This window comes from Aythya fuligula, chromosome 14, assembly GCF_009819795.1.
Source record: "Aythya fuligula isolate bAytFul2 chromosome 14, bAytFul2.pri, whole genome shotgun sequence".
NCBI classification, from domain to species: Eukaryota; Metazoa; Chordata; class Aves; order Anseriformes; family Anatidae; genus Aythya; species Aythya fuligula.
Genome location: NC_045572.1, coordinates 17,539,615 through 17,560,467, shown reverse-complemented (window position 1 = coordinate 17,560,467; position 20,853 = coordinate 17,539,615). Strand labels below are relative to the sequence as shown.

General features: G+C 43.1%; 1 protein-coding gene across 6 annotated transcripts in view; it reads right to left on the bottom strand.

The window, feature by feature from the left end:
* The window catches only part of FSTL4 (follistatin like 4), a 276,166-nt gene that overhangs the window by 74,295 nt on the left and 181,018 nt on the right, over positions 1-20,853 (bottom strand). The window lies entirely within an intron of this gene.

Genomic DNA, 20,853 nt, shown 5'->3' with positions numbered 1-20,853 from the left:
CAATGTTCCCAGTCCATAAGACTGAGAGGCAATAGATTGTCTTCGGGATGAATGGAAAGCTCAGGTAGTTCCTGACTGACTGCAAATATTACAAGTCTCGTACATCTCTTCATAGTCCAGGTATAAATTATGGCTACTTGGCCACATTCCAGCCTAGTTAATTACAATCTCACATAAAATAATATCCTGTCTAATTTAATTGGAGGGTGACATAATAGGGGATTTATATTAATCAGAAAATTCCTGAATAACAATTCATTTAAGAAGCAATTTCATTATGGATTTCTATGTATTAGTGGAAATTTTCATTAGAAATATAAGCTATAACCCTCACCTTATTATATTTTTGCAGCGATCTGTCTAAGGGTTTTATATGATTGGCATCACTGTGGTATCTGAGTATCTTCTATGTGAAATCAATAGCAATATCAAAGCCCATAACTTGATAATGAAGTTTCCAAAATGAGAATAGAGCTGAAATCCCTTCTCTTACACCTTTATTCTCCTATGTTTTCATTTTAATTTCAGGGTTTTGCTTGTGTAGAGGTTTGGTGTTTTTTTGTTGCTGTTGGCCTTTACAACCATGCAAACACTTGCAGAAGAGCTTGCAGAACGCGAGGCCAGCCCTGACACCTGGAATGAGGCAGGACTTTGGTCACAGAACTTTTTTCCAGGCAGATCAAATCCTTCAACAGCACCCAAATCACTGTCGAAAGCACCAAGCCTGAAGGAGAAGGACAAATATTGATGGCACAACACTGAAAAATAGTTCAGAGCAGCAACGAATAAATCCTGGGACAGGCTGCATGGCCGCACTGCCTGTAACAGCTGCTCGGTGGCTGTGGGTGCTTTCCCTTTTTTATTTATTTTTTATTTCAAAGGAAACTCAGGGCACAGCAGCCCTATACACCAGAAGAGTTCCGCTGATGTTACTCGTGCTTTACAGGGATCTACTCAGGGGCCCCATGATTTCAGGGCCAATAAACGCACTCCCCTTTCCCACGTCACTTTGCATTAAACACCTCGAAGGTAGCACTGCCAGCTGAAAGCTGATGCTCTTTGCTCTCGAGGTGGCAGGGATGGATGTCAGCCTCCTACCTGGGGGGGACGTGGGCCAGGACATCACGGCTGAGCCCTGACCTTGCTCCTCTGGGAGGCTGCAGCCTCCTCCCAGCATCACGGTAACTGGTGCCCGAGCTCCTGCCTTCCACCCTGCTGCTGGGCTGCCTTGAATACATTTCATGCATTTAACACCCAAAACCAAGCCATAATCTTAATGTCCTTGAGGGCATTATAATTCAACACTGTGGGTTAAGAGGCACCCGGTGGTCCGAGGCAGCTCTGTTCCCTGCTGTGCCTGGCACTGCGTGTGGCATCCAGCCTGAACTGTGTGCAAGCCGCAAGCTGGGCAATAAAACCCCAGGATTTGTGCGGCTCATATAAATAAATGCAACCCAGAAGAAGTTTCTGGCCCAGACAGTAATGTAACCGCTACGAGAAGTTTACAGCTGGACCAAAGCGGGGTGACAGCGGTAGCGAGGCAGAGCGTGCTGGGGGTGGCACGTCTCCCAGCCCGGACACACGTCCTCCCTTTTTCTTTAATGCTGGGAAAATAAATCTCATTGTAGCAAGAAGCTTGGATCATTTCCTCACTGAGGGCAGACGCTTCTTTGACTACGCTGACTGCTACTTGCAGCAATAATGCCTTAAATCTCCCTGGGCAGGGCTTGATGGCATAGCAATAAAAGTGTCTGCGCCCTGTTTATACCTCAGCTTCTGCTCCTGCGGCGGTGCTGAACACCGTGGCCGATCCTCCTAGCATGGAAACACCCTTGCTGTCATCGCTGCCGGCTGGTGGTTTCTCACCTCCTGCTTGTTACTCTCCCTTGTTGGAAAATCAGACTCCGGGTCCGGCTGCCGGCCTCCAGAGGGTGCACAGCCGCCAGCAGCACTGCGGTCACTGCTCCTCCTTTTCCACAGAGTGCTTTTCCAAAAGGTCAAAGCCATTGGAAAACTTGTTTGAGTGATTGGCATGAAGCAACATTTCCCCTTGCACTGATAGCAATAAATACAGAGATAAGAGATCTGCTGCCAAGGACCTGGGACTAGAAACTAAACCTCAATATCCAGGCAACGCTGTAAAACAACAAAGGATAGGATGAAAAAGGCAAAATCACTGCTGATCAGTGCTTAATCATCCTTAATCACTGCTTGGTCAAGGATGAGGCCGTATATCCTAGCTGATAACATCGGATGAACCATCCCAGCACAGAGGGAAAGGTGTTGGGTGCTGCAGGAGGTCTGGGGTTGTGTTGGATTTCAGCCTCCATGTGCAACTCACCCTTTGCATTTACAACACGTGCAAGGGAGTGGGACACAGCAGCTCCCCTGAAACCAGCAGGGTGTCCCCCAGAGTCACAGGTTTTGCACCGAGCAGCCCATGCGCCCCCAGGGGCCTTCAGACCACGGCTCTCCAGCAAAGACTCCCGAACATTGTTTCTCCATCTTGATTACACAGCTCAAATGCACATCTCATTTACGTCAAGTGAGATAAGGGGATTCTGGCCCACAGGGAGCGCAGAGCCCTAATTTCATTTCATTTAGCCCCCAGGCACAGGACTTCTCTTTCTGCTGAATTATTACTGGATAGCATTAAGACGTATGGCCTGCCAAATATGTTTAAATGACTTTTTGGTCCCCATCATCACCGTGAGAAAGCTAACAAGATCTGTCCAATCCATCTGAATAGAGACGGGAAGGAGGTGGGAGGCGATGGCAGTAGTTAATGAAGCAGGAAAGAACCAAGCCTTTCAAAAGAGAGGAGAGGTACTAAATAAGTAAATATAAAACACTAACAATGGTGTGACTGCCTATCCATATTTTCAGAGTATACACGTTCAAAACAGCTCCACTCATTTCTTCTCCCTGCTTTCCAGGCAGGGGGAGCAATCTCTAATGGAGCTGTATGCTGAAGCACCAGTAAAAACTAATGCCAAGAAATAAAAATCCCCCAAGAAAACTGCACAGACTCATAGGTTCATTTCGGACACGTGATGGATAACCCGGCAAAACAAGTCCTGCCTCAGGACACAGCGTGCCCACAACACACCCTACAGGCTTTCAGCTCCGTGTTGGCTCCTTAAAGTAGGACACCCAAGCACAACCAACAGGTATACATGGATACTTTACTTCTGATAAAATTCGTTTCTTATGTAATGAGTAAGTACCACAAATTCTAGATGGGAAAGCTGCTACATTTTTAAAAGTGATAATGGACAAAGGCAAATAAGTGAGAGCAAATAGAAATTTCTTAAAATCTACCATTGTTGGAAGTCCTGCAAGTAATATAATTAAGTAATAGAGAAAACACCATCTGATTTCAACATGGGACTGAGCTTCAGGCACTTTACACACCCACTGTGTGCATTCTTTACCAAAGCACTGGCAGAGACCCAATCAAGAAAAGTAAGCGTATGTGAAACACACGTGAAAGTGGAAAACCACAGAGAGGTGTTGTACCAGGAATGACGGGTAGTGTGGGGAGGAATACTTGACTTCAAGCTGCCTAAATACCCCCCACACTCCTACTGAAGTTTCATATTAAGCAAGAAATGGGAAATATGAACTGTATCATCATCATTTCAACTACTTATGGCAGCCAGAATAAATCTGAGCGGTTCAGGGAACCACCCAGATCTCCAACTTTATTTTCTGCTTGAGAAAACGCAGACAATGCGGGAACTGTGACTGCATTGTTCCACAGCGGTGGCAGCGAACAAACTGAAATTACTCAAAACTTTGTCAGCTTTCAAGAATATGTGAAAATATCTAATTGCAATGTATGTTTTTTTCTTAAAACAGCAATACCCAAAGTCAATATATTTTCCCAGGTCCAAGTATTGTGCATCTGCATGAGCTTACCAGGACACAGTCCTTGCCCCCAGCAGCAAGAACTGCGGTGGGACAGACCTTGCCATGTTGTAAGAGGCACCAATGTGACATAACGCTGTTTTGACTACACTGCTGCTGTGTTTGAGTAGAGGAAAAATATGGAAAACATCTCTGGAAAAAGAAAATACTCTGAATTGCATTTTTATGCAAATGAAGTAAAGATAAATTCTACGTCTCCTCAATATATTTCTACTTGCCCATAGACGCAATAAAAAGAAGCCTATTGAAAGCTTTTCATCCCTCTGAGAAAGAAAGAGTCTACAGGAAAAATGAGTGCCCCGCACAAACCTAAGCAGTCAATTTGTTAAGCAACCACGGTGGCTCCCTCCGCTTGGAGCACCGGAGCAATGCCACCAGGAGCTGCGTACTGCCGTGGGAGCTGCATTAGGATTAATTACTTCGTGTCGGGATGTCTGGATGGAAGGACGGCAAACAAATGAAATGGCATTTTCTCTGGTGTTGGCCAGCAAGGAAGCTGCTTAGGCTATTGGCTTCTGTAAGCCACCAGGCAGCTTAAAGGCAGATCAGTCGAGCTGCCTGTCGTTGTGCCATGTGCTGATTTAACCTCATTGAATCCAAATGCTCAAAGATTAGCAAGGCAGAGATGAAAGGTTTGGAATGGCCACGGTGAGACATGTTTAAACTGGCTGGGTGAATCGCTTGAACTGTTATTTTCTAAAATCTTTCATGAAATGAAAACAGACGAGCAGTAGATGTTCTCTGATTAACCAGTCTGTCCTACCGGGTGAAGTAAAACATCGTTCACAGCTCTGTCACTGCTGTTACTGGTATTGCAAACGAACATAATAAGGCAGGAACTTTTTACCAGGCACCAGCCCAAGAAGGGTTGGTTGACTTTGGTGTCTAAGGTGATGTGAGGAGCTCCCAAGGATGCTTTCTGCCTGTGGGAAGCTTAGCACGGCCTTTCCCCTTTGTGCTGCCCCATGGCTCCAGGCAGTGAGCTTGTTCTCCCTCAGCTGAGGCACAAAGAGGGTTTTATTATTTTTAATTTTTATTTTTAAATAAAATTTGGTATATTTAAAACTTTTGCCTCTCATCAACTAGATACGTCCAACAATTCTGGGGGAGGTGGGAAGGAGATATAAGCAAACAGATACCTGCCAGGTGCATACAGACAATTAAAACTGAAATATTGCCATTAGATCCCAGCCTGAATTCTTCCAGACAGCCTGGCAGGTTCGAGATGTGGGCTCCTCCCTGTGCTCCTGGAGGACAGCTTGCTCACAAAAACATCTTTTCATATACTCTTATTTACTGTTTTCAGCCCGGTAATATGATGGGAGAAGACCCGTTGTTTTTACTGCTGTGACAAGGTTAGTGATTTAAAGGCACATTGCTGCTTTTTAAAAAAATCCCCTACAAGGGAACTGACAGGTGGTTCACTTCTATAAATTCAGGTTCACTGATTTAAGGACATAGCCTCAGAGCACAGATGGCATTGCCTTCCCTTCCTTATTGTTTCCTGCGAGATAAGTTATTTCTCTGGGAGGCAGTCAGGCTGGACATCCCGTGCTCCGCAGGGCAGAGTTACAGAGCGCAGCCACAGAGATTGGTTTGTTAAAGAATCCTTTCTTGCCAATTTCTTCATCTTCTCCTGCCACCATTAGAGCAGATTTAGCTACAGAAGAGCCTAATACAAATGTTCCCACACAGACACAAATATTACTTTGCAAGGGCCTGGGGGGAACCAGTTCACTTTTCAATGGCTTCAGTCAAGCACCAGCAGAGCTCAGAGCAGGTCCCTGCAGCAGAGCACTGAGCAGTTTGGCTCTGGCCCAAGCTGGTCCTGCCCAGTGATGGAAACCAGGTACGGTTCCGTTCTCTTTCTGGCAAAAGGGAGGCTGTGAGAGACACCACTTACAGCTACACATCGGTTTTAAAAATCCACAGCGTGATCCTGTACCCTCTCTGTAAATCACTCCTCGATATCACCGTCAGCTCAGCTTTCATCTTACCATGCTCCCCGTGGGTGATGCACCAGGGTGACCATCCCAGGCTGCGCTCCTCACACTGCAGAGAGAGATAAATAGCAGCTGGTGGCAGCGAGCCCCCTGCCCCAGCTCAAACAGCCACCTCATCAGGTGGTGACAAGAGAGCAGCACAGCAAGGCCACGCTCTGGGGAAAAGTCACTCGGAGGTATGCTGAAAATGAAGGAAAGTTTCCTTCAAAAGTTTCTGTTTGAACTAGAAGGCACTTGGGCTTTTCCTAAGAGGAAAAGAAATGGAGCGTGCAGCACGGAAACCTTTGCAGCAGCAAGAAATGGTGTTATTGTAACAGAATTTGTGCATTTGCAATGGACACAGTTGGCACTGAGGATCTGTCATCGTGGAAGGAGCACCCGGACCAAGGCAGGCTCCGTGCACAGCTACCGGAGCCCTTCGGGCAGCAGCTGATGGGTGAGACCTCACCAGCCAATTTCAAAACCAACACGTGTGCTGTAGGTGGCTTCTCTCAATGTAATTGCCAAGAGCCAAGCACCTCTGCGGGATGGAAAAAGAAAAAGAAGAAAAAAATGAAAAAAAAAAAAAAAAAAGGCAAACAATATTAGAAAACAAAACTAAACCAGCTTCCATTAGGTCTGCACACCACACAGAACCCTTTCCTCCAAACAGCACCTGATACGCAATGCAAAACAGAACGAGAAAGGCAGAGGGAAAGCCAGAGGAAGACCCAAATTGCAGTTAATTTGCTCTCACTCTGCAGAATCCAGCTCTTCATTTCTATTTCACCAATAATTTTATCAATAATTCTTTGTTGTATCACATTTCTTAGAGCTAGAATAGCAGAAACAGTTTCTTCACCTGTAATTGACTACACAAGTGAAATGAGAACCTGTTCAAGTTACAGCCACCTGGATGTTTTCAGTATTAACATGAGAGTCAACACACCAAGACCCAGGAAGACCCAAAACCCCAGGAATTTGCCTGTTTTCCCACATGCCTGGGGACTGGCCACACTGGCAGCAAACCAGCAGGGTCTGCACCTGGTCCTGAGTCCCACTCGTGAGACATCACAAATACAACACAAGAGAAGAGGGACTTGAGAGTCATCAGCCATATCCCCACCAAAAGAAACTCCATCTACTCACAATTCAAGTCAAATATTTCTTACTCCTGTGAAATGCAAACCTCCTGTGAGGAACTATGACAGAGAGGTCGTCAGGCCTGTTGCTGCGTGTGGTAAAAAACATGCTGGAAAAGTGTAAACAGAAGGACGAAGACCAACGATTTTCTTGGGTAGTGTAATAAAAAATTCCCAGTCATAATTTGCAGGCAATTTTAAAAATTAAGTCTTAATAACTGAAAGAAATTGCTGGATAGCTACTATGTATGTCTTACTACTGCCAGCACTTCTTTAAACTCATTTTGATGTGTTTGCTCTACAAACTCAGACTCTAACCAATTTCTTCAGATGGCGGATAAAATCCAAGGAAATTTCCTGTCATTTTGATTTAACTAAAACCCTGTGATCTGACGAGGCTGTGATGTTGACACAGTCGCACTGTTTGAGCATACGAAATTGCGAATACATTTTCTAAAATATGGCTCAATCTCCCCATCACCTCGTAGAGGCCTGGTCCAGGAGACGCCTCTCCCGCAGTGGCTGCCCCACTGGGAGACGGCTCGGCCATTTTGTGGAGCAGGCAGGAGAAATGGGTCAATAGGAGGCTTTTTAGCACCTGAGACCGTGAGTATTTATAGCTGGGTGTGCCCTGACACAGCAGCAATTCCACTGGAATTACATGAGTTTTTTAAAGAAATGATTAAAGCTACAGGTGTGTGCTAGGGGAACTAGATAGCCAGCGGTCACACCAGCTTAAACCCGGAATAGACAAAGAGCATTTGTGTATGTAGAAGTTGCATTTCAGATATAAACGTGGCATAATGAATAACAGAGTCACAAGAAATAACACAAAGTCCACCATCACCGGGTGTGCAAGAGACCAAGCGCTTGGGGTGTCAGCTGGGGGGAGCGGCGCAGCCTTCGGGTAACCGGGGGCTCACCCAGGCTCCCAACCCTGCCGACTAATTAATTAACACTTCAGCATGACCAAACCATCGCCCTTCCTTCGCCTGGCTATTAGGTAATACTTCACAAGGTAGTTTGAAGAGAAACTATTATTTGGCTACTTGCAGAGCCCAGCACCGGCTATCTCCACCGCGTTGAACCAAATCTTTTGTTTTGAGAGACTTGGCAGGGTTATCATCTGACAGCTTCTGAACCAACATGAAATTGGCTGGGCCTCTCAATCCAGCTCCTATGGGGCATCATCCACAAAAACTAATAACAACAATACTAATAACAGAAGGAAACCCAAAGTCCTGACAAGAAGCGTGACTGCTTCATCAGATATTTCAACCTCTTCCATGAGCAACTTGTATTTAGCCCTCGAAGTAAATTATACAGTGCACTGACAGACACATAATGAAATTGCCTTGCCACTGGCCCTTTCGGTTTCTTCAAAGTTTCTTTTATTATAGAAAATTAGTGGATCAATTAACGCTTATTGACGCACTTATTATTTCATATTTCATCTGATGCAAGATCTGCAACTTAGCTACCACCTGGGAGGATTAAAGCAAGAGTTCGGTGCGATGCAGTGCCAAGTCCCTCAGCTCTCCCGCCCTTCCCTCTTGTTTTCTCCTTAAAGGAAATTACAGCTGCCAAGGCTTCCCTTGCCTGAAGTTTAACGAAAGGAAAGCTGATCAACGATCGCTTGGAGCTGCCCGTCTTCTCCCATGAGTCAAAAGAAGGAAGCTAACCTGCCACTCTTTCTTATTTTTTAAAGCTCTTGTATGCGTGATGCCTATTGCAGGGAAAATCTTTTATTCCCCAATGTCCCCTGTTAAAGACCTCTTACAGAAAAGGAATCCAACAGTTCATTACTTCTATCTGCTCAACATACTTTTGACATAATTGTATTAGTGCCTACTTGCAGAGCTTGAAAAGTGAAATCTGAAAAGCAGCTTTTTGCCATCGGTTTATTTATTTGCGGAAGCCCTGCTCGTGCACTAGAATACAAACCATGTTATTTGCAGTTCATATAATTTGTTTAATGCATGATGTTCAAGAGGCCACCCGTGCTAATGCATCAAAGGAATAAGCGAGTTACTCTCCCGCTGCATTTAAGGAGAAAACTACTCTCTGAGCCAAATCCCTCCTGTCAATGCACTTGGCTTTCACCTAACTCGAGTCAGCGAGGGGGCACGGAAAGGGAAATGCCAGAGGGGAGAGGCTGGGGCTGCGAGGGGCCCCCCAGTGAAGCTGCTCTGCTGATGCCGACTGCATTTCTGTTCTCACCAAAAGCTATTCGACTTGGTAGGTGTCCATGCACCACCGCAAGATGAATGCATGTTATGTCCATTATAAGTCGCTTTCATCTTCCATTCAGCTGCAGCAGTTGGATGTCAATGCATTAATTACAATCCACGGGGCCTGTTCATCACATTACACTGAAGTATTCAATAAATACAGATTAACACACTGGAGCCCTTCCATGAACATATCTTGCCTAACTTGGAGTGAATGGATTCATAAAAATACATCTTAAAACATAATAAGGAGGAAAATGGCAATTCTGTAGCAAATTTAGCCTAATATACATCTTATATTTTAGCAGATGATTGGTTAGTAAATTGCATTAAAAGCAGAACAACTCTATTAGCTGTGCCAGAAGATGCATTACACCTCCCAGCAGGCTCCAAACTGTTCCACCTAGGAGAGACACGTGTGTTTTTGGTACTTTATATTGCACTGTCAGACTAATGGCGAAACAAAACCAATAATAATTAGCGTTAAAGTAAGTAGAGATGTGCTCTCTAGAACAGTCACATGCCCATTTTGTATCTCCTTAAGCCCATAAAGTACCATGTGGGCTCATCTCTGAGGCAGGAGATGATTTAGGTGGCTACCACAGTGTTACACAAATTAAAGGTGTACAGCGCAGACTTCTACTACAGGAGAATCTGGCACGCAGCTCTGTCTTGCTAAAATAAAACACAACAGCCTCCGACACCAGTAATGACCAAAGGCAACCGGGCACCACCACAGCTTCTGAAACAATTTTGCCTTCAGGGCCTAGAGGAGTCTAAATCCAACCTAGCGATGCCCACAAATCAGCTACAGGGGTCAGGGTTGCCATGCTCTCGTTCGGGGCTTTAGGGCAGAAAAGGCAGCGTTCACCTCCTGGGTGGGATGGGAAGGGCCACGCAACCCACACCAACCAAGGGGTCTTCAGTGTGCAACCCCAGCCTTTCTCTGCAGGGCTTGCATGCTACAGAAAAGCACGTTAGCCTTCCCTAGGATAGTACAGAAATGAGATTTGTTATTTTTGATGCAGCAGGACCTCCTGGTGTAAGTTAGGAGAGGATGAACAAGTTGGCAGACATCGACCTGGGAAGGCTGCCTCCTGTCCTCCTAACCAGGCCCTGCGGGTGGCTTGTTTTCAACCTAATTGCTATAAACAGCAGGAAATGATAACTTTACACAGGGACTTGTACTCACAAACAAGCAGATCCATCCTCAAGAGGAACCCTTCCCTGGGCACATAAAACAGCAGCTTCTGGGGACACAGCGTGGCGTTCACCAGTCTCATCATACGAGCACTAGCAAATGTTTTTCCTTCAGCCACTGATTTTATTAAGAGCATTCGAGAGGTCTGTGCTAATGGAGATAGATTAGATAACCAGAACAATATTAAGACTGGACAGGCAGTAGCAGTGCTGGTTTTCCTCTCATCAGATTGCTCCAGGCTCAGTACACAGCTCCTGAATTTTCATGGCAGAAATGAATTTTTTTTCCCCACCAGGCAAAGGGCGCCTCAGATCAATAGCCTCAGGGAGGTGAGCGGAATATAAAAGGGAGACACTCGTGCAGCAATACTTTTAGGATTCTGACTGTAAGAGCTATCAAATAAGAGCCACCTGGCTGTATATTCAAAATATGCATATGACACCTTTTGGTGTAAAAGGAAACACTGCAGTGGCATTGCCTGAACTCAGCCAATGCTATGGCAGGACTAGTAATGACTCCTGGGTTTTCACAGACCAGGGTCTAATATGTTTTTTCCCTTTTTCTTTTTCCTTTTTTTTTTTTTTTTTAAATGTTTCCATGCATGAACAGCAGTAAGGCAACCAGGCTGCAGGCATAGCTTCAGCCAAGGGGGGTTTGATGGACGACTCCGTGGTAGCATCAAACACTGTGCAAAGACGTATTTTCTCTACAATTAAAATGAAGCATGAATGACATGGAGAATCAGGTCACAGAGCCAGACAGGAGAACAAAAACACAGGAACAGACACTCTGGACAGCGTCTTGCAGGAACACTTCAAAATCAGCCCGTACCTGAAAGCAATTTCAGCAGCAGCTCTATCAGACCGGAGCCCTGCACTGAATCTACAGAAAATCAGGCTGTGGGAAAACCTTGTGAAATACAGTTCGTGTTAAAATACATCCTGAAAGTGTATTTAGAAAGTTACCTCAGTCTTTCAAGCTCTCCTGTGTTCCATTTAATTTCATATTTAAAAAGTACCTATAGATTTTGTAATCACAGGGTGAGGATATTTTTACTCTCCTTTTTCACCCTGCTCCTTTTTTGGTGCTTTGCTTTGCAATTAATGTCATTCCCACTCCCGTATGTGCTCCCTTCTGTCCCCCTCCATACTCCATCACCACTCCAGCAGTTTTCTGGGGCTGTGATAAACAGCTCTGCAAAGCTGGTGCTCTGTGTTTCTGGTCACTGAGCAGGCAATTGCTCCAAATGCCCTTCAGTGTCCAGCGGGGTGTCTGTGACCTTTTTCTAACACTTTAGTCAGGTTTTATGATGAACAGGATGACAAATACAAAGAAAGAAGCCACAGACTGGTATATACTTAGCAGTTTTTTTTTTTTCCTTGGTAAATCACAGCCACGGATTCCTGCTACAAGCAGCAAGTTTCTAATAATGCTGCCGGGATGCCTGTGCTCTGCTGGAGGATGCAGGATCTGAGCGTGGCTCAAAGCGTGAGTTCAGTGGGGCTGCACTTACTGGTCTGCAGAAACAGAAACAAAAACTCTGCAGATGTACCTTATACACTGCAGAGGGGAAAATCTCAGGGCAGAGCGATGCTTTGGAGGCCTGAGCTCAGTCGTTTATTTCTATTGACAGCTCCTGATGTTCTTCCTGAAGTTTTGACCATCCAGAAACTTGAGAATGAGCTTTTTATGATGGTGCTAAAGACAGACATTGGCAACAGCTGAGCCTCACCTCAAATCTTGATGCCACTGAAGCATCTTCAAAGCTTTTTACTTTTTTTCTATAGGTTAGTGCCTTAAGAAAAAAAAAAAAAAAAAGGAAAGAAAGAAAGAAAAAAGAAATAAAACACCTCTTTTTGGAAGTATTAAAGCAGAACCGTCCTTTGAATTCAGCTCATTCACTTTCCTACTGCTGTTTTTTTTTTTTTTTTTTCAGTTTCTATCTGGACATCCTGGATTTGTCAAGGAGATTTTCTCCTGTGAAGAACATGAAATAAAAACATCTCAGCTGTGGCTCTAGATAAATTGTATCATTGCACTGGGGATATGTACTGTACTTGGTAATTTTCTGATGGCTGCTCTGGCATTTTGATTAAAAAATTAGCACTGTAGCTCTGCAGTGTTATACAGTGTCAATAAAGTATGTGCTAAATGAACTAGGAACTGGTTGACGGACAATCTCAAAAAGCAGTTCTCACCAGGGAGCTCTCTAACAGGGCTGCTTCTGGTGGCACTGCACGGAGAGTCATGCACAGCCTGAATCTGTCCAACGTCTCTGTGAGGTCTGGAACGAGCACAGGCATCCCAGCTGAAATTACAGACACCAGGCACTGATAAGAGAGGCCAGCAGAAGACAGGACTGATGCACAGGGCTTCCAGGGTTTGCCAGTAAGCTGGGCCCATGAACAGTAATTACAACCACATATGCAGTTATATGACCACGTGTCCAAGAGCAAGGAATGCAGGACACAACTGTAACATGGAAACCAGATGATAAAACTAATCTTTAGCAGGGAAAAGTGCAAGAAAGTGACACACAAATGGCCAAATACCAGTGTGATCCCTGCCTGGACAGGAGAGGTCACTCTCAGCATCAACGTTGGTGATACTCAACCGAAATGCACCACGAGCTGCCTAAAACAAATCCATGAGCCAAGGTGGGGCAGCTGCTGTCCACGCATCTGAGGCAGATGGCAGATGCACTTCTTCTGATATATTAAGGAACATTTTTGGACTTCAAAGCTATGAATCTGCTAAACACGTTGGGGAAGAAAAGATGAAGAGCATGTGGATGGAGAAGCAATTCAAAGCATCCATGAGATGCCTGGAAGGGAAAACAGAACATACACAGTAGTGTTTCTTAGATGAAGGAAGATTTCAGAAGATAAATATAGCTTTACCAATTACTGATTACAATTTCCCTTATATTTAGGGAAAAGAAAAAAAAAAAAAAAAGCAACTACAGATTTTTGCTTCATGACTTTGCTTCATTTGCTTCCCAAATTCCTTGGAAAGACATTTACTGAAAAAAATAAAAGGAACTACAATGCAGAAAGTTTAGGTCTGATTTTCTGCTTTTGCCAGAACAGAACGAAGCCATAGGAAAGCCTGCAGCTCTACCCTCTCAGCTAATTGAAAATGCAAATTATAATTTATAGATCCCTACCTACGTGACCTGAAGGTGCGTATGTCAGTCTGAAGGACTGCCAGTCATTTTATGATCCCACCGACATTTCTATTTGCTGTTCACTGACATAATTTCGTGTCTGCAAGCAACTGAGGATACTGTTATTTGTGTATGTGAGATTGCTTCAGTGAACGTGGCTGGTATGGATCAAATAATTTTTTGAGGAATGGTATTTGCCTGCTTTTATGCACCACTGAGTCACTCATAAATACTTATAAATATTAAGATATTCTGCTCCTGCAAGAGTGTGTAGACATTTGATATGGTTTGTACTACATCACCTCAGAAGCACTACTCCACATCGCAAAGTCTTGCATTTGAAACCAAGATTAACAAATCAATGCACCCTGAAGAGCATGTTAAAATCACCATTGTATTCTAGTGAGTTTTCTTTGCAATTCGCAGAGGATAGGTTTCCAATAACAACTTGTAATTAGTTCATTTTCTCTGATTTCAGTCGTTATATATTAAGCCCATTGACATTTTCCAGATGGTATCTTTCAGAATAACAGGTATTTGAAAAACTACTAGAGTTTGGCAATTCACATTTGAGTGCACTGCTACCCGCGTGCAACCGAGACATGCGTCTGCAGAGAAGGAAACAGCAAAACAGGCATCAGATCTCTGCATTTTCAGGAAAGAAACTGGATAGCAACTCTTGACAACAAACACAAAATCATTTCAACCACCTATCTTTGCCATTAATCCTATCAAAATTTTAACTCTGGACACTCTGTCAACTCAAATCCTCATGTAAAAATGTATAGACTCAGCAGACTACCAAACTGAACAGCAAACACGTTTGGATGAATTAATCTGTGGTCTCAACATGCAAACATTTCCCTTCTTGGCCTGAGGCAAAACCAGGTCCCTCTTTCCAATGGTAAACATGCATCCACGTGGAATGTATTTTTTCTTGATCTGAGCATTCTTAGTGTTTTTCCCCAGAACCATATTTTAGTTTAGGAAGCATTATTGCTTAGATTACGTTTGTCTTTATTTTTAACACTTTTTTTTTTTTTTTCCTCCGAGGTAAACCTTTTACTTTGTTCAAAATGAAACAGAAGCATTGAGAATACACAAAATGCTACAGAAAAACCCAACTCTTACAGCTGCTTTGTGGAACCACAAACAGTGCAGGACACTGTGCTGAAGCCCAGCGATACATTTTAGACTTGGAGCTCCGAGCTGAAGGCTTTCACAATGTGGAGAGCTTTAAAAAGAAAAAGAATTTACTTTTTTCTTTTTCTTTTTTTTTTTTTTTTTTCCCTTTGAATGTTTCTTTGATATCAAGGAAAACAACAGGAGTGAAAATCAAAGCAATAAAGGTTTCTTCATTCACAAATTACCTCCCCACTGAAATCGAGTGAGGATGAACTCACTCAGAGTCCCCAGCTAAGTGTCCTAGCAGTCAAAATATCATTTCCAGGTGCACCAGGATCATGTCTAGTGCTAAAGTCAGGCATCTTGCACTCCGCTCAGGAGCAAGGCAAGGAGTTTGTTGCTTCTGAAGATTTAAAAAGCCCACAAAGACCTCTGAGAGCTCAAGCGCCTGCCTGCAGCTCAGCCCTGGGCTGGAACACAGGCATCGGAGCACACACAGCCCCCAGCGCTGATTCCTGTATCTCCACTTTATAAAGTGCCCGTGTCTCCCTACAACACAATGCTGCCAGTTCGGTCCTAATAAAGCCTAAAAAAACAGTGCAGGATCCCAGCTTGGCTGCAGAAACACAGTTACTAAATGATGCTGCAGTGACGTGAATGCCTGCTGGTGTTTCCCATCATCTTTCTCTGCTCAGCCACTCTGCCTCTGCTGCAGAAATCTAGCTGAACAGTTTCAAATCTCTGCTTTTTGCTTGATTTTTAACTTTTAGTCTTGTTTTTGCTATAAGAACGTGCTATTAAATTAATTATTCCAGAAAACACCCAAAATGTCACCTTTATGCACGGCAACACGGCTGCACGTGACTCCTCGAGGCAGGCTGGAACCGCTTGCTTTGGCCAGCTGAAGGAAACCTCATTTCTTTCCCGAGCACTTCACATCACCTCTAACATTGCCTCAAACCGAAAGCAGAGGCCAGCGCTCCCCTGCTTGCTGAGGCGTGTTTGAAGTTTGGGTATCACATAGCTCACAGGAGAAACAAATCAATGCCGGTAAGCTAATGAATTATTTCCAACTTTGTACCAAGATCTGCAGCAACATGAAAGAAAAATTACATAGCGAGGAGATTACAGCTGGGGAGGCTGAGCGTGGTGCACAAATTGTCAATATTTTAGGACTGTGATTTGATCCCGGAGATAACTGTTGCTACAACATTGCTAAAGAGAAGACCTCAAGCAAAACATTTTATCTCACAATATAGTTGTCCGATATAATTAACCAAGCTTGACCAATCTGGCTGGAAGATAGCAGCAACCAATGCCCAACCCTACGTGCCGCACCAACGGGGAGACCACGTCTGTAAAACACGCAAGTAAATGGTTCATCTGGAAACGGAATTTACAGATGCAATTTCAGCCAAACACCTGGGCTTCCAGTCCTACGTGGCATACATATATTATGGACGTATTTCCAAACGTGTGCATTCATTTTCCTCAAACGCAATTTATTTATATCTTTCCTTAAGATGGGATTTCTATCACGAATAGCAACGCTTCTGAATGTTTTCTCCGTGACTCCACCAAGTCGCTCGCCCCCGTGCCCCAGGCCCTGCTGCCCTTCCCCACGGCAGAGCTCTGCCAGCATCGATCTCGGTGCTTTGGTGACGATTACAAAGCTCTATCCACGAGTAGTTTCCAGCGAAACAGAAATATCAGAAATATACCCTGCAAAAATAAATCTCCTTTATATTCTGCACTTCTGACGAGGCTCAGGAGGATGCCTGGAGGAGTCGGAAGCGAACGGCTCCTCTCACCGCGCGGTCTTATTGCCTGATGGGGAATAGAGCTACGGGAGATTTTAGGACCTACGGGAAGTTTTAGGGCCTGCAGGAGGTTTTAGGGCCTGCAGAAGGTTTTAGGACCACTGCGCTAAGTCTGGAGCCAGGCTCACTGCTGCTTCTCTGCAGCACCGGCAATGATTTATCCAACAACCATGCCCAGCCCAGGCTCCCGATTCATTTCTTTGTTCAAATTCACCCATGGTGCATTTTTTTGATAAATTTTAAGGAGTTAAAAAAGGAAAATCTGAAGTAAAGGAGAACGAGGGAAGAACACAAACTTCTTGTAAAAAGTTTAACAGCACAAGAATGGCCAATGTGAGAAAATTTAAGAGCGAGAAGAGCACACAGCTCCTGCAACCACTTCTGCATTCTTTCCTGCAGGAAATTCTCCTCTTTTAAACTCCATTTGTGTTTGTCAGATAATGACGTATCTCATCGATAGCAACATACCCCCCCTTTGTAGAGAAACAGCAATTTTCTCTCTACACATAATGGATATGCATAGCTGGTTGGGAAATGTATCGGGATGGAAAAATAGTGATTTAGTATTTTTATTTCAAACTGTCTTTTTTATTTTTATTTTTATTTATTTTTTTTTTCTCCAGACAGGACATCTGAGGTCTCAAAATGTCACTGCAGAGCCACTGGAAAGCCTACGATACAGCCCAAGAGCCACACTCTGAAAACGCGTGGGGCACGCAAGGCAACATCGGCGAGCTGTGACTGCTTGGGGATGTGGGAATTATCTTGTAATTTCTAATCTGACCCAGTGAAATATCCCTGATCTTCTACACAACCTCAGTCAAAAACCTTTCTAAACCCAGCATGACCTACTGGAAACAGCTGCCACAGGGTAGCACGGGCGCTTGCAAAAAGCCTTTTTTTCTCCTTTCTGAAGTACAGTGAATTGTAAAGGCTGGATGTTGGTCAGGAGAGTGCTCTAATTGGCAATGAGCTGGAATTTAAGGGGATTTTATCACAGGCTTAATAACTTATTAGCTAAACAATGTTGACAAGATAAAGCCATTTTGATGGAATGCATGTTTTCCCTCTCTTCGACATATTTGTGTTACAAATGGACCTGTCCACATCGATGATAATATAGATCTAGAAGGTTACACCGATTTTTTTTTTTCCAGCTAGGCTTTCACATCTGCCAACCTGCTACTTTCCCATTAGGGAAGACAACAGGAAAGCCAAAAGTGACATGCCTAATTCTAATGACCTCCAGTCAGATACGGTTCCAGAAGTTATATCTAAAAATCACTCATCTGAGAATATTTAAAACAGGACTCAGCTGGGTGATGTGCTTGCCAATTTACTCGACTATCTCCATGTTGATTAATTAGATGCATCCTCTGCGTTAGTACTCATGAAAACTAAGCTTATTTATTACTCATTTATTGAACCTTTCTTTTGACAACATAAAGGAAAGATAACAGACAAGTACCCTTACTGGTACTCTCTCTGGTTTTGAAAATCTTGACATCATCATCTTAAAAACAAATTACTTTTCATTATGGCCCTAAGCCTTCTTATCTAATAAAATTTACTAATGAGAAATTAGAAGACACCTAAAGTTTGTTCTTTCCAAAGCTGCCAGGAGAACATTTGAATTGTCTCAGATGTTACTCATGCATGATTAAGATGATTTGAAAAGCGATACTTTAATCCTGGGCTAACAGATATTTCTATTCATCCCCATACACAAAAGCAAATTTCTAAACATTGTATTCTTGGGATGCGGGGATAAAAGAACTTTCAGAAAAACAGAAGAAAGATGATGCCTTAGATAGGGTTTGGAGGAGGGCCATGATTTCTGTCCATAATCTGAAGCTGTGCATTAAGATGTATATACCATTGGTTAGCACGATTAGAAATTACTACTAAAAACAGCATCTATTAGAAGTAGTACTTGGAATGGTGAAACCAGGTTTCAAAAAAAGTAAGAGACTGGATTTTTCTCACCCACACAGTTTTCATGCCCTTACAGCTGATTAACATGGCTGGGGATCCAACTCACCCTTTAGACCTGCTTGGATAGACGATGTGTTGAAAGAAAGCAAAAGAGAGACACGGAGTGAGAAATTACAATTTTGTGGCTCTGTAAGTTACAGAAAGGCCACGAGTCTCTTCAAAATGAAATGCAACGTCCAAAGTATCACAAGAATGACAAATTGGAAAGCTCTTTACATTATCAAGGTCATCTTCAAACCTTTCAAACGCTGCAACACTACACTGGAGCACAGTATGCTGAAACACACGTTAACAGAGTTTTAGAGAGGATAAATTAGATCGAGACTTTCTAATGTCGCTGAATTCTTGTAGTTAGGTTCCTCAGCTTGCTGAGCAGCAATCCCAGTAGCCTGCTGCTGGCGTGCAAAAATGAGTGACTTGGGTGAATTTCAAGCAACAAAAGGATGACCCTAATGGGCAACAAATATGAAAAATGCGTGGTATGCTGTACTTCTAAACTACTGTTGCAAGCTAAAGTCTGCCTTATAATGAAGCACAGAGTTAATACACAAATTTTAAAGATGCTTTTCCTAGGTAGTGTAATGAAGTTAAAGAAAAAAATATACTTTTACCAGGCATTGAAGTTCACTTACAGAGTCTGCAAAGTTTCTAAAGTTACAAGCAATGCACTTCACTTTTAAATTAGAAGCCGATGACCATTAGCTGCTCTGGATAAAAACATGGATTCTAGGAAATAGAAAATGGAGAAGTAAGTCCAATTTTCAGCATCTTTTCATATACAAAATTGTTTTGGTAGACAGTCATTCCACTTTTGTTGTTGTTGTTGTTACAGTATTTTTGCAGTTTATTGATTGCTGTCTCTGTTCATTGGTTAATATTTTGCACCTGTCTTATTTTCATTGCCTACTTAAAATTCACTGAACCAAAAACACATGCAGATGACTACTCCTGGAGTTTAGTTACGAGTTGCTGTGACTTTGAGAACCCATTGATCCAAATATGCTCCCAAATAACTGCATGTCAGGCCTTTATAGCTGGGTTAATTCACTTTATAGCTTTCTTAATGTATGAGGTTTTATGTTTTACTGTATATCTCCTGATTTGAATATGCTGTGTTGAATCAAATGCATATGTGGTTCAAACAGGTCCAAGGTGACAACTGGGGCTAATTTTAAAGCATTTTACACATTATTATCCAAAGTTTGGTGTTTGTTTTTTTTTTTTTTTTTTCCTTAATGAAAAGCCAGGAGCAAGGAAAACAGAACCCATTCTCTTTAGAAAAGAGGGTATTTGGAAAAAATAGAGATTATGCATTAACATCACAGCTTGCCAAAAAGCATCAATGAGGAACTTGCTGGTGTGCTGCACGTGGGATTCCTGCACGCACTGAGCTGCCTTCACTGAGCAAGAACCAGAGCAGGGTGCCCTGGTTTAGAAAATGAAATTAAGAGGTACTGAAATTACTTTGGCTTTAAAATGTCATATGCAGAGTTTTGAGAATCCAACTTAAAAGTAACGAGTTTATTATCAGTCTTTTGCCCACACTGAACAGTTCAATGGTTGAAATCCTGTTTTCATTTAAAGAGCATTAATAATATCTTTGATAAACCACGCACAAATACTCTGTAGCTCACCAGCCTGATTGGTGCAAAACAAACAAACAAAAACTACTGTTTTTTTTCTTTCTTTTTAGTATTCCAAAGTGAAAAGCGTCAATAAAATTTCACCTGTCATTCAGGTGAAGGAGACAACGGGGGACTTTTCCAGGGAAGAGGGAAGGATTTCATCTAATGCTTAATTTAGAACACAGCTTTATGAAGATAAATGGGATAACACAAGCACTTATTGTTTGACACTGTCTAAGTAGCTCAGTGATCTAGGTATGTTTGCAAATGGTGATGAGCTATCTGCTAACATCACGCTCGCTCCTTCACTTACTAACATGGAAACAAAATATAGAAACATAATATTCAGTTAAATACCTTCCCCACAGCAAGCTAACACACACTGCAAGACATTTGCATGGGTTTCAATAAGAGAGAGAATAAAGTAATTTCCTATGTGTATTCTTTCCTCAGGATTAATTCAGAACCACATATTTGGGTCTACAGACCCAGCCTCTTCATCGACATCTCTCCATTGCCACTGACTGGAAGCCAACACCAGGAAGCACAACAAAAATCACGAGATAAAAGTAAGTCCCCCACACTTTTACCAACCTCCTAGTTCATGCACATCATTTGGAGCACAATAACCTTCAG